The sequence below is a fragment of the Bos grunniens genome, chromosome 12 (assembly GCF_055505025.1).
Source record: "Bos grunniens cultivar Pamir isolate PY7600 chromosome 12, Bosgru_T2T1.0, whole genome shotgun sequence".
Classification (NCBI taxonomy): domain Eukaryota; kingdom Metazoa; phylum Chordata; class Mammalia; order Artiodactyla; family Bovidae; genus Bos; species Bos grunniens.
The window spans coordinates 47,095,081-47,108,945 of record NC_141176.1 but is presented as its reverse complement, the minus strand read 5'-3'; positions in this window follow the sequence as shown (position 1 = coordinate 47,108,945).

The following is a 13,865-nucleotide window of genomic DNA, read 5'->3' as shown; positions in this document are numbered from 1 at the left end:
TGAATCTATAAATTGCTTTGGGTAGTATACTCATTTTCACTATATTGATTCTTCCAATCCATGAACATGGTATATTTCTCCATCTATTAGTGTCCTCTTTGATTTCTTTCACCAGTGTTTTATAGTTTTCTATATATAGGTCTTTAGTTTCTTTAGGTAGATATATTCCTAAGTATTTTATTCTCTTCGTTGCAATGGTGAATGGAATTGTTTCCTTAATTTCTCTTTCTGTTTTCTCATTATTAGTGTATAGGAATGCAAGGGATTTCTGTGTGTTGATTTTATATCCTGCAACTTTACTATAATCATTGATTAGTTCTAGTAATTTTCTGGTGGAGTCTTTAGGGTTTTCTATGTAGAGGATCATGTCATCTGCAAATAGTGAGAGTTTTACTTCTTCTTTTCCAATTTGGATTCCTTTTATTTCTTTTTCTGCTCTGATTGCTGTAGCCAAAACTTCCAAAACTATGTTGAATAGTAATGGTGAAAGTGGGCACCCTTGTCTTGTTCCTGACTTTAGAGGAAATGCTTTCAATTTTTCACCACTGAGGATAATGTTTGCTGTGGGTTTGTCATATATAGCTTTTATTATGTTGAGGTATGTTCCTTCTATTCCTGCTTTCTGGAGAGTTTTTATCATAAATGGGTGTTGAATTTTGTCAAAGGCTTTCTCTGCATCTATTGAGATAATCATATGGTTTTTGTTTTTCAATTTGTTAATGTGGTGTATTACATTGATTGATTTGCGGATATTGAAGAATCCTTGCATCCCTGGGATAAAGCCCACTTGGTCATGGTGTATGATCTTTTTAATGTGTTGTTGGATTCTGATTGCTAGAATTTTGTTTAGGATTTTTGCATCTATGTTCATCAGTGATATTGGCCTATAGTTTTCTTTTTTTGTGGCATCTTTGTCAGGTTTTGGTATTAGGGTGATGGTGGCCTCATAGAATGAGTTTGGAAGTTTACCTTCCTCTGCAATTTTCTGGAAGAGTTTAAGCAGGATAGGTGTTAGCTCTTCTCTAAATTTTTGGTAGAATTCAGCTGTGAAGCCGTCTGGACCTGGGCTTTTGTTTGCTGGAAGATTTTTGATTACAGTTTCAATTTCCATGCTTGTGATGGGTCTGTTAAGGTTTTCTATTTCTTCCTGGTCGAGTTTTGGAAAGTTGTACTTTTCTAAGAATTTGTCCATTTCTTCCTCGTTGTCCATTTTATTGGCATATAATTGTTGATAATAGTCTCTTATGATCCTTTGTATTTCTATGTTGTCTGTTGTGATCTCTCCACTGTCATTTCTAATTTTATTGATTTGATTTTTCTCCCTTTGTTTCTTGATGAGTCTGGCTAATGGTTTGTCAATTTTATTTATCCTTTCAAAGAACCAGCTTTTGGCTTTGTTGATTTTTGCTATGGTCTCTTTTGTTTCTTTTGCATTTATTTCTGCTCTAATTTTTAAGATTTCTTTCCTTCTACTAACCCTGGGGTTCTTCATTTCTTCCTTTTCTAGTTGTTTGAGGTGTAGAGTTAGGTTATTTATTTGACTTTTTTCTTGTTTCTTGAGGTGTGCCTGTATTGCTATGAACTTTCCCCTTAGGACTGCTTTTACTGTGTCCCACAGGTTTTGGGTTGTTGTGTTTTCATTTTCATTCGTTTCTATGCAAATTTTGATTTCTTTTTTGATTTCTTCTGTGATTTGTTTGTTATTCAGCAGCGTGTTGTTCAGCCTCCATATGTTGGAATTTTTAATAGTTTTTCTCCTGTAATTGAGATCTAATCTTACTGCATTGTGGTCAGAAAAGATGCTTGGAATGATTTCTGTTTTTTTGAATTTACCAAGGCTAGCTTTATGGCCCAGGATGTGATCTATCCTGGAGAAGGTTCCATGTGCGCTTGAGAAAAAGGTGAAATTCATTGTTTTGGGATGAAATGTCCTATAGATATCAATTAGGTCTAACTGGTCTATTGTATCGTTTAAAGTTTGTGTTTCCTTATTAATTTTCTGTTTAGTTGATCTATCCATAGGTGTGAGTGGGGTATTAAAGTCTCCCACTATTATTGTGTTATTGTTAATTTCTCCTTTCATACTTGTTAGCATTTGTCTTACATACTGCGGTGCTCCCGTGTTGGGTGCATATATATTTATAATTGTTATATCTTCTTCTTGGATTGATCCTTTGATCATTATGTAGTGACCTTCTTTGTCTCTTTTCACAGCCTTTGTTTTAAAGTCTATTTTATCTGATATGAGTATTGCTACTCCTGCTTTCTTTTGGTCCCTATTTGCATGGAAAATCTTTTTCCAGCCCTTCACTTTCAGTCTGTATGTGTCCCCTGTTTTGAGGTGGGTCTCCTGTAGACAACATATGTAGGGGTCTTGTTTTTGTATCCATTCAGCCAGTCTTTGTCTTTTGGTTGGGGCATTCAACCCATTTACGTTTAAGGTAATTACTGATAAGTATGATCCCGTTGCCATTTACTTTATTGTTTGGGGTTCGAATTTATACACCATTTTTGTGTTTCCTGTCTAGAGAATATCCTTTAGTATTTGTTGGAGAGCTGGTTTGGTGGTGCAGAATTCTCTCAGCTTTTGCTTATCTGAGAAGCTTTTGATTTCTCCTTCATACTTGAATGAAATCCTTGCTGGGTACAATAATCTGGGCTGTAGGTTATTTTCTTTCATCATTTTAAGTATGTCTTGCCATTCCCTCCTGGCTTGAAGAGTTTCTATTGAAAGATCAGCTGTTATCCTTATGGGAATTCCCTTGTGTGTTATTTGTTGTTTTTCCCTTGCTGCTTTTAATATTTGTTCTTTGTGTTTGATCTTTGTTAATTTGAGTAATATGTGTCTTGGGGTGTTTCGCCTTGGGTTTATCCTGTTTGGGATTCTCTGGGTTTCTTGGACTTGGGTGATTATTTCCTTCCCCAGTTTAGGGAAGTTTTCAACTATTATCTCCTCAAGTATTTTCTCATGGTCTTTCTTTTTGTCTTCTTCTTCTGGAACCCCTATGATTCGAATGTTGTAGCGTTTAATATTGTCCTGGAGGTCTCTGAGATTGTCCTCATTTCTTTTAATTCGTTTTTCTTTTATTCTCTCTGATTCATTTATTTCTACCATTCTATCTTCTAATTCACTAATCCTATCTTCTGCCTCTGTTATTCTACTATTTGTTGCCTCCAGAGTGTTTTTAATTTCATTTATTGCATTATTCATTGTATATTGACTCTTTTTTATTTCTTCTAGGTCCTTGTTAAACCTTTCTTGCATCTTCTCAATCCTTGTCTCCAAGCTATTTATCTGTGATTCCATTTTAATTTCTAGATTTTGGATCAATTTCACTATCATTATTCGGAATTCTTTATCAGGTAGATTCCCTATCTCTTCCTCTTTTGTTTGGTTTGGTGGGCATTTATCCTGTTCCTTTATCTGCTGGCTATTCCTCTGTCTCTTCATCTTGTTTAAATTGCTGAGTATGGGGTGTCCTTTCTGTATTCTGGCAGTTTGTGGAGTTCTCTTTATTGTGGCTATTCCTCACTGTGTGTGGGTTTGTACAGGTGGCTTGTCAAGGTTTCCTGGTTAGGGAAGCTTGTGTCAGTGTTCTGATGGGTGGAACTGTATTTCTTCTCTTTGTTCAGTCGCGCTGTGGGGAGGGAGGGAGGGATGCTGCAAGCAAATAACACTGGCGTGCGCTCGCAGTGCCTCAGCCACACTGGGTCTGCCCCCGCTCACTGCACGTGTAGCCTCCCTGCCCACACTGCTCGGGCTCTAGGTTGTTCCGCCGGGAACAATCCAAGGCTGGCCCTGGGTTGCATGTACCTCCCAGGTCCAAGCCGCTCAGGTTCAGGCACTCGGATAGTCCTCAGAGGCGCAGACTCAGTTGGGCCTGAGTATTGTGCTCTTCCCAGGTCCGAGCAGCTCAAGTGATGAGGTGTTTGGCGAGCGCCAATGCTGCGACTTATCGCCTCCCCGCCACTCGGTTATCTGGGCGCAAAACCGGCGCACCTTCTTAGGCAGATGTTAACCGTCCAGACCCCCAAGAAGTTTTAGTTAGCAAAGAAGCCTGCTTACAGTTTTATAGATAATGTCTCTCTGGGGCTGCGATTGCCCCCTTCCGGCTCTGGCTGCCTATCACCGGAGGGGGAAGGTCTGCAGCCGGCTATCTCTGTTCAATTCTTTGTTCCGTGCACGGGCCTGGCGGTCTTAGGTTGGGGCTGGCTTTTCGCGTAGTAGATATCCCACAGTCTGGTTTGTTAGCCCAAATTATTTCGCTCAGATAGTGCTCAGGGTATTCAGGCCAGATTCTTACTCTAAGCGATGCAGCCCGCGCTGCGCCTCCCTGCCCAGCCCCCGCTTGTTAATGGCGCCTGCAGGCGTCTGCGCTGCTTCTCCACTGGGGGAGTTACCGTAGGATTGACAAATTGACAAAAGTCAATTTGTTGAAAATATGGCTTGGAATGCCTAGGCAAGATCCAAATAAAAGTTAATTTATTTGGACTAAAGAACAAAGATGATTCACAACATTTTTGTTCATATAGTTCAGTAATTCTTGACTTTTTAAAAAAAATAATCTTCAAAAGTGTTGTACAAACTGGTCCTTCTCTACCTCTCCAGGCATCTCACAGCACCTTCTCAGGCACATGCCACTCTTAACACCCCTGCTTCCACCTTTCTTGGACTCACCATGCTTGTTTCCCTCTGTTCCTTCTGGCAATGCCCGTCCTCCTGGGCTGTTCCTCTTTTCCATTTTCATATAGCCGACTCCACTCACCCTTCAATATCAGGTTAATGTCAGCTGTGCTTTCTAGCCTACTCTGAACTCCAAGCCTACTCCAAGGACTTCTGCTGTGGGCTCCAATGGCACCCATATGTCCTGTTCCAAGACTTATCCTGGTTTATTGCAATGGCTTGTGAATTTCTCTTCCTCCATAGGTTGGAAGACCTGGGAAGGCAGGATCATCTTGCTCCTCTTGTTTTTCACAATACACTAAAAAATTAGCATAATGCTTGGCATGAAGGAAAGTTCCATACATTTGCCAAAAATAAACGACTACCAATACCAGTGTTATCTCATTAAACCACAAGTATAATTAAGTCAGTTTTCTCTCTCAAAATCTTTGATCATTTTAATTGACTACAGCATCTAGCTGCTTTCACAAAGCATTTTTTTTTTTTTTGCTCCTTCAGAGTATACCCACAATCTAACTTTTTAGATTTTCTCTCTGAGTTTTACACACACATTACTGATATATAGTCTCCCAGCCTCACATCCCTTTGATCTGATATTTTACTGGATTGCAATAACCAGTTGTGCAGTTATCCCCTGACATCTCACTCCACTGCCCAGAATCTCTCTCATTTCCTACCCTGAGGTTTCTCTGCTACCTGCACTTGAGGAACCCAGGGGAATCTGTTTATCCAAGGGAGTTAAGACACCTTGCACAACATTGACCTTTGGAGGACAGTAAATAGAGCCCTGTACTGAGATGACAAATCTGAAGTACAGTCCACATGTTCCTGAGGGCCTGTTGCCCATGGTGGTCAGGAGTTCAGGGATGCTCCTTTGGAGTGGTGTGTCTTCCTTCTCACTTTACGATTTCTTTTCTTCCACTCATATTCCACCTATTTGCTTTATAAAGTAAACTAACTGCTGGAAAATCTTTATTTGGCTTTGGAAAATCCCAGGGTTAAAATATCTTCATAAGCCACGTGTACATTTACACTCCTGTTCCCTCCTCCTTCTCCCTACTCAGACCACCCCAAATTTTTTTTCTCTTTTAAAGCTCCTATTAATCATCCAAACCCTAACACAAATGGTATCTTTATGGTGAAGCATTTCTTGATTTCCAGAGCTAACTACTGCATTCTGTAAGTTCTGGTTGCATTTTTATGCATTTCTTTTATATCTCACATTATAATCACATGTTACAAAGCTATGAGAATGTGAAAATGACATATATTCAATCATGTAACTTAAATTTATAAAATTTAACATATGTTTGTATGTATAGGTATTTTGAAAAGACTCTAAGTAAACAAAAACTTCTACTATTGATATTCAAAATTAGATGTATTCATCATGCCTGACTCTTTGTGACCCCATGGACTGCAGCACGCAGATATTGTATTAAATAATCTCTATTTGTAAATTTCCTTGACTCGTGCTGAACCGATACAAAGCATGTATTTTACACTGAGCAATATCCTACTTTGATTATTTCGTGGGTTAATTTCTTTAAGGGGTCATTTTGTATCTATTAGTATAAAAGATAGTTTTTCCTCGTGACTAAAAGAAACAGGGGCTCCCAGAGACATTTCTGGTTGTCCTAGTTGCCTTGAGGAAAAGTTGGAAGTGAGGCTGGCAGAGCCGGAGGTAGATGAAGTACTGCTCCCAGTGCTGGGGACTGCCTACCACACTCGAGCTGAGGGGTTATTTTCCTGTTACTTGGGAATTCTTGGGTGAAAACATCATTTTCCTGATCTCTTTTGCATTGCCCTGACACTCTAGTATATGCGAGTGTGCTCAGTCGCTCAGTGTATCTGACTCTTTGCAACCATATTCCTCTGTCCATGGGATTCTCCAGGAAAGAATACTGGAGTACGTTGCCATTTCCTTCTCCAGAGGATCTTTCCAACCCAGGGATCGAACACTTGTCTCATGCATTTCCTACATTGGCAGCTGAATTCTTTACCACCACCAGGGACACCTTCTAATGGAACAGGGCAAAAAAAAAAAAAAAAAAGCACAGATCATGAGACCCAAGAGAAGAGACTAATGCCTGGCAATCCAAAGACTTCCCTGGATAGCAAGGGCTGCATTAGGGGTGGCAGAACCAGTGAAATTTCAGTCATACTCTTTTTGTGACACTGTAGTACCAATCTGGAGACATCCGGAGAAACTCTGGGTGTGTACTCAATGAAGTTTACTACTTACAAGTACAAATTTGGCATCAGGAAAAGAGATTAAAAATATGTTTTTCTCACATTCCCAAAGTGTATAAGAAACAATAAAGATTATGTGTCATTTTCTTAATTCTAAAATGAATATAAAAATTGTGTTTTGGCTGAGAACCAGACATGCTACTTTTAACCTTAAAATGTTAATATATGGTAATTCCTTCCAGGTATATACTGTGAGTATATGGATGTGTCTTTTTTTTTACTGCTTCTGTTAATTGGTACTTTTTAGCTTCTCATGTAAAACCACTTGTAAGGCTACATTTCATGCAGAAAATCTGCATGACTCCTTAAATTATGAAAATCTTATTCTTCAAAAGTCAATAATCTCAGGACCCTATGAATTTGTGATAAATATTAAGCTTTAAATAATGTAAGCTGATCCTACCTGATGGGATTTCGTTCCTGTCTTCCTCTCACAGCCTATTAGAACTACCAATGATCCTCTGGAATAAACCCTGTGGATGAAAGGGATGTTGTTGGGGGGGGTTTCCTTTGGAAGTTTCATGCTTGGGTGGATAGCAAGTCCTCTCCAGCTAGTCAGCTCATCCACTAAAATGCCCTTGTTAGTTTCATAGGAGGTCTCTTAGTCATTAAGAGTTTCTTAATCATTAGCATGTTTTTTAACTGGATATTTTCCGAGCCACAGTACTTCAAATTAGAAGCAGGAGTTTTGGAAGTGATACTATATTCATTATTTGGAAAAATCTGTTATTTAAATTTTTATCACAAATTATCATTTTAATAAGATAATTTGAGATCTATGAATATCACATAGATATCTAATTCTGACAATATTATAACATTATTGCAAAACAAATGCCCCATTACAGAAGCTCAAGCACACTTTCTGTTCTGTCCCCCAGTCACGTCCAACTCCGCAATCCTATGGACATCAGTCCTCCCTGTCTCTCATCTTCTCCCGAAGCTTGCCCAAGTTCATGTCCATTGCTTTGGTGATGACATCCAGCCATCTCATTGTCTGATGTCCTCTTCTCCTTCTGCCCTTGATATTTCCCAGGATCAGGGACTTTTCCAATGAGTTGGCTATTCACATCTGATGACCAAAATACCAGAGCTTCAGCTTCAGCATCAGTCCTTCGAATGAGTATTCAGTGTTGATTTCCCTAAAGATTGACTGGTTTGATCTCCTTGCTGTCCAAGGGACTCTCAGGAGTCTTCTCCAGCACCACAATTCAAAAGCATCAATTCTTTGGCATTCTGCCTTCTTTACGTTCCAGCTCTCACAGCTGTACGTGACCACTGGGAAGACTATAGCTTGACTATATGGACCTTTGTCGTCAGAGTAGTATCTCAGCTTTTCAACACACTGTCTAGGTTTGTCATAGGTTTCCTGCCAAAAAACAATCGTCTTCTAATTTCATGGCTGCAGTCACCATCTGCAGTGATTTTAGGGCCCAAGAAGAGGAAATCTGTCACTACTTCCACCTTTTCCCCTTCTATTTGCCATGAAGTAATGGGGCCCAATGCCATGATCTTAGTTTTTTTAATATTTAGTTTCAAGCACACTTACACATTATTTCAAACACTCTTACAAATTATTTAAAACAGGAAAAAATTTTTTTCCTTTAATTAGCATTCTTCAAAACTCAGAGATATTGATTTTATAGACTAATAATACACTCTATACTCTAGGTTGGGAGGGAATGTATACTTTAATGTTTTTAAACGGTACAGTAAAGCTTGTAAAAGCTACAAAATGATCCTTTCCACATTTCTAATGCTTCCTGGCATGTAGTATCCAGCTGTAACTTCAAAGGTATCTATGAACATTAATGAAGTGACATAACTAAATGAAGCAACATTAAGTTGAATTAGTTGGTACAAGTTTGTCTACGTAATTAGGGCTCTGGGACAATGATGCTGATTGTCTTTCCCTCTACTGAGTATAGAATTGTCTGCTATAGACTCTGAAAGCCATGGCCAAAGTTCTTTGCACAGTTGTTTAGTCTCCAAAGTGGTCATGATAAAAGAACAGAGGCTGACAGCTCTGGAAATCCTTAGCGGGACAGCTGATCTAGAAAGGAGCATTAGAAGCCTCCAGTGAATGTTTGAAGGGAATGTATTCCCAATGAGACTAAACCCTGACTGACTGAATTGAGATTGCTCTGGGTGAAATAAAAGATGGACATCTTAATATCACTCTTTATCTGTTCATCTATTGATGGGCATGTAGGCTGCTTCCATATCTCGGCTATTGTAACTAGTGCTGCAATGAACATTGGGGTGCATGTATCTTTTTGAATTATCATTTTCTTTGAATATATGCCCAGAAGTGAGATAGTGAGATCCCTGGACCACATGGTAGATGTGGTGTGTATATATATATGTGTGTGTGTGTGTGTGTGTGATGGAATATTACTTGGCCATAAGAAAGAATTCATTCATAAGAAAGAATGCCATTTGCAGCGATATGGATGGACCTAAAGATTATCATCATGAAGTAAACCAGACAGAAAAAGACAAATATCATATGATACCACTTATATGTAGAATCTAAGCAAAATGAACTTACTTACAAAACAGAAATAGATCTACAGGCATAGAAAACAAACGTATGGTTACCAAAGGAGAGAGAGGGAGAAAGGAAATATTAGGAGTCTGTGATTAACAAAAAAACAGTACTATATAAAAAATAGATAACCAGGAGATAGATGACAAGCACAGTCACACTGAAGAATAGAAAGCCATTAGGTAGAAGGCAGGAAAACTGCTACAAGCTGTTTCATGGAAGAAGTAGTATAACTATAAGAAAGAATTTAGTCCTCCTTCTGGGTTTGTTGAATTTGAATCAGGGGGAAAATGTTCAATCTATAGACTATTTCCTTAAAATCAAAGCAGGTTGTCATCTGGCTAGTGTGGCAAAGTCATCATCTTGCCTAAAAAGATAAGAGACTAACATCCATTGCTGGATCCATTGACAGCATCATCATTGCCTAAAGTCTGATAGAAGTTCAGAACCTCAGGCTTCAGCACAGGCCTACTACATTTGAGTAAAATCCCCAGGGTATTTGTATATACATTACTATTTGAGAAGCACAGGAGTGAACTCCCTTTATGGATTTCTGCTTTTGTGAAAAATCAAAACAGGTTTTAAACAGGCCACTCTGTAGTTCATGTGAATGGCTGGCTGGGTTAAAGTTTGATCCTTGATTAGGAGCATCAAACATAATGTATTTCCCAGGTTGTCCCGAGATGGTCCTCCCAGGATTTTGCATTGCGAACAGGAGGGCTGTATCAGGCAATGAGGAGAACCCTTCAAAAGGAAGTAGTAAGGCTTTTTATGTTGCAGAGAGCTTCATCAAGCAGGAAACGAGCTCATTCTTATTAAGAAGTGATCTTACTGACTTCTGTTAGTGACACTCTTTTCGCTGTGCTACAGTTCTAAGGAACTTGGCTTTCATCCCAGTGTGTCTCCAGCGTTTGAGTGCAGGCTGCGGACACTGACCCAGGCCATCACGTCGCCTCTTCCTTCTAAAAACAGTTTTGAAATGTAACAAAATTCACTCTTTCTCAGCGTGATGACTGTGGAAGAAAGTCATAGGATTCAGTTCTAGAATAACTGCACAGACCAACCTGGCTGAACTTGTTTTGTTTAAGAGCTGATCAAATCTGTATCATCGTACAAACTTTTCTGCTTGCTTGGCCTTGTTTTAAAAACAATACCTTCAAACTGTTGGGACTAAATCCAATATTACACAACACAAAGGTTAACCTTTTAGAAAATATTGCTCAGTAGAAACATGAACAGTGGAATTAGTCTTCCAACACTAAGCATTTTCATCCTGAAGAATTGCTCAATAATTTTTCTGTAGTAGTCATAGTTTTAATTAAAACATTTTAATCAGCATGTGCTCAGAGACAGAGGTAGAAAGCAATTCTAAACAAATCTGAAAGAGAACAGGTATTAAAGTTCCATGGAAGGTGCGGTTCAAGGGTGTTGTTTCATGGTTTATTGAGATAAATAACAATGCAAAAGTAAAGACAAGAAGACAATACTTTTGGCCTTTTGACTTACAAAATTTTCTAGACCAAGGCTTTACTTTGTAAGGTAATAATATGAATAGGGTTTGTCATTGCCAGTGGTTGCTCTTTAAATGTTTCTGAAAGGGAAGAATTTCTTTTTAATGAGAAATCCTTATAGAGGAACTAATAATTTCACTTAATATAATTTCTAGATATACTAAAAATAAATTATGCTCATAAAACATATTTTAGTCCTATGGTTATCTGATTAAAAAACTCCAGAAAAAGGATGATTTTAGAAACAACTTTTGAATTGTCCATATATTTCATTTCTTTAAAAATCTCTGTGTATAAAAATGAAGCCTACAAATGGCCTGGTAATAAAGCAAAGAGGCTGATTCCAGACTTTCTTATCAAATAAAACTGGTTTGCCTCTTTGCAATCCTATGGACTGTAGCCTGCCCGGCTCCATTTGTCCAAGGGATTCTCCAGGCAAGAATACTGGAGTGGGTTGTCATGCCCTCCCCAGGGGATCTTCCCAACCCAGGGATCGAAACTGTGTCTCTTATGTCTCCTGCACTGGCAGGCAGGTTCTTTACCACTAGTGCTACCTGGGAAGCCCAAAACTGGCTTGAATTCTCACTAAACCACTCGCTAGTATGACGCTGGGAAACTTACCAAAGCACTCTATGCTTCACTGATCTCATTTAAAAAACAGAGTTAAAGAGAGATTAACATTAAGAGATACATAGCACAGGGCTTCCCTGATGGCTCAGTGGTAAAGAATCCCCTTGCAATGCAGGAGGCAGGGGTTGGATTCCTGGGTCAGGAAGATCCCTTGGAGAAGAAATGGCAACCCACTCCAGTATTCTTGCCTAGAGAATCCCATGGACAGAGGAACTGTCAGGCTACAGTTCCTGGGGTTGCAAGAGTCTGACACAACTGAGGGACTAAGCCACCACCAGCAGCATAATATATAATACAATGGGGCTGTTCTGCAGATTTAATGAGGAAATGTCTACAATGAGCTTGGTCAAATGATAGTAAATGATCAGTATTATCTTACTAATGTTTACTATTATTTCGATCACTTAGAATACATAATATAACAGACAAAAAAGGCAGGATTCTTAAAGTACATGAAAAGGCTAAGTATCTTTTAATAAATGCCATATTCTAGTTTTTTAATGGAGAAGCTATGTAATAAAGCAATTTCTTTCAAACCTCTGCAAAAAAAAAAAAAAAAAACCCCACTATTTTTCATAAAAAACAGAAAAGCTACCCTACATGCTTAATAAAAGACTTTAAGCTGAAATAGAATTTAACAGCCTAATTGTATTCACTTTTGTTATATTTGCTGCTGCTTCTAAGTTGCTTCGGTCATGTCCAACTCTTTGCTATCCAATTGACCATAGCCTGCCAGGCTCCTCTGTCCATGAGATTCTCCACCAGAATATTGGAGTGGATTGCTGTGCCTTCCTCCAGGGGATCTTCCTGACCCAGGGATCAAACTTTCATCTCATGTCTCCTGCATTGGCAGGGAGGTTCTTTACCACTAGAGCCACCTGGGAAGACCATAGTTATATTTAAGTTAATATAATTCAAGAATTTTACTTATGAAAATGAGGTACTCAGTCAATTAAAATAAAAAATATATAGATAATTAATATATTTTCAACACTTCCTATGAGCCAGATACAGATTACATAGGTTAACATAATTAATCTTCACAAAGATCTTATGTGATAGTCACTAATTTTTCAGATAAGCAAATTGAGTAGCAGGAAACTTGCCTAAGTTCTCACAGCTAAAAGGTAATGGGACAGTTTTCATGCCAAGCATCCTGGCTCCAGAGCGTGTTCTTACCTATCATGCTGTGTGACTGGACTAACACAGATGAGCAATCAGACACACTTATGGAGCATCTGAACATTTAATTAAATTGACATACTTGCTCTAATTTCTAATTAAAATACATAAAATTTGATTATTCTTTTTGTTTTTTGGGTTTTTTTTTCAATTTCTGATTTTAGTTTTGGTTATAGTTTGCATTATCCTATCCCATTTTCTGCCTGTATCCTACCCTTTTAGTAACACTTCTCAATTTCAAATCTCACCGTTAGTTTGTGATGCTCTATTATCCAAGAAGGACAACATGGGCTGACACTCATTTGCTTCTCCATGCCTAATCCTTGCTCACCAGTCTGGCCTGTGAGGTTGCTTTCCTAATATGCTGCTGTGAGTTGAATTGTGTTCCTTCAAAATATCTGTTGAAGTCCTACTTCCAGCACCTCAGAATGTGATCTTATTTGGAAATAGAGTCTTTGCAGATATAATTAGTTAAGATGGGGGTCTAAGAATTCTGCACCCAACTATAGTGTTTTCTGCACCCCTCCATTAATTCTCCAGACACAGCTGGGTATTCTCCAACTCAACTCAATTCTGACACTATCTATCCTGAGATAGCATCATATCCCACAGGTTAAGAGTTCAGTCCCACAAGACTGCTCCCTCCCAACATACACACACACTTTAGACCCCAATCAAAAGTCCAGGATGTCACCTGTGCTTCTGACCAATAAGTTTTAGATCAGAGGTTCCTATAATCACCTCCTTGGGTCTGTTAATATGCCATAGTGGCTTAAAGAACTCAGAGAAACATTTTACTTACTAGAATACCAGTGTATTGTAAAAGGATATAACAGAAACAGCCAGATGGATGAGACGCACAGGGCAAGGTATAGGAAAGGGTGTGAAGCTTCTATGTCCTCTCCAGCCACACCATTCTCCCCAAACCTGCCAGTGTTCACCAACCCAGAAGCTCTCCAAGTCCTGTCTTTTGGGGGTTTTATTGAGGTTTCATTGCATAGTCATGGTTGATGAAATCAATAGCCATTGGTGATTGATTCAATCTGCAGCCCCTTTC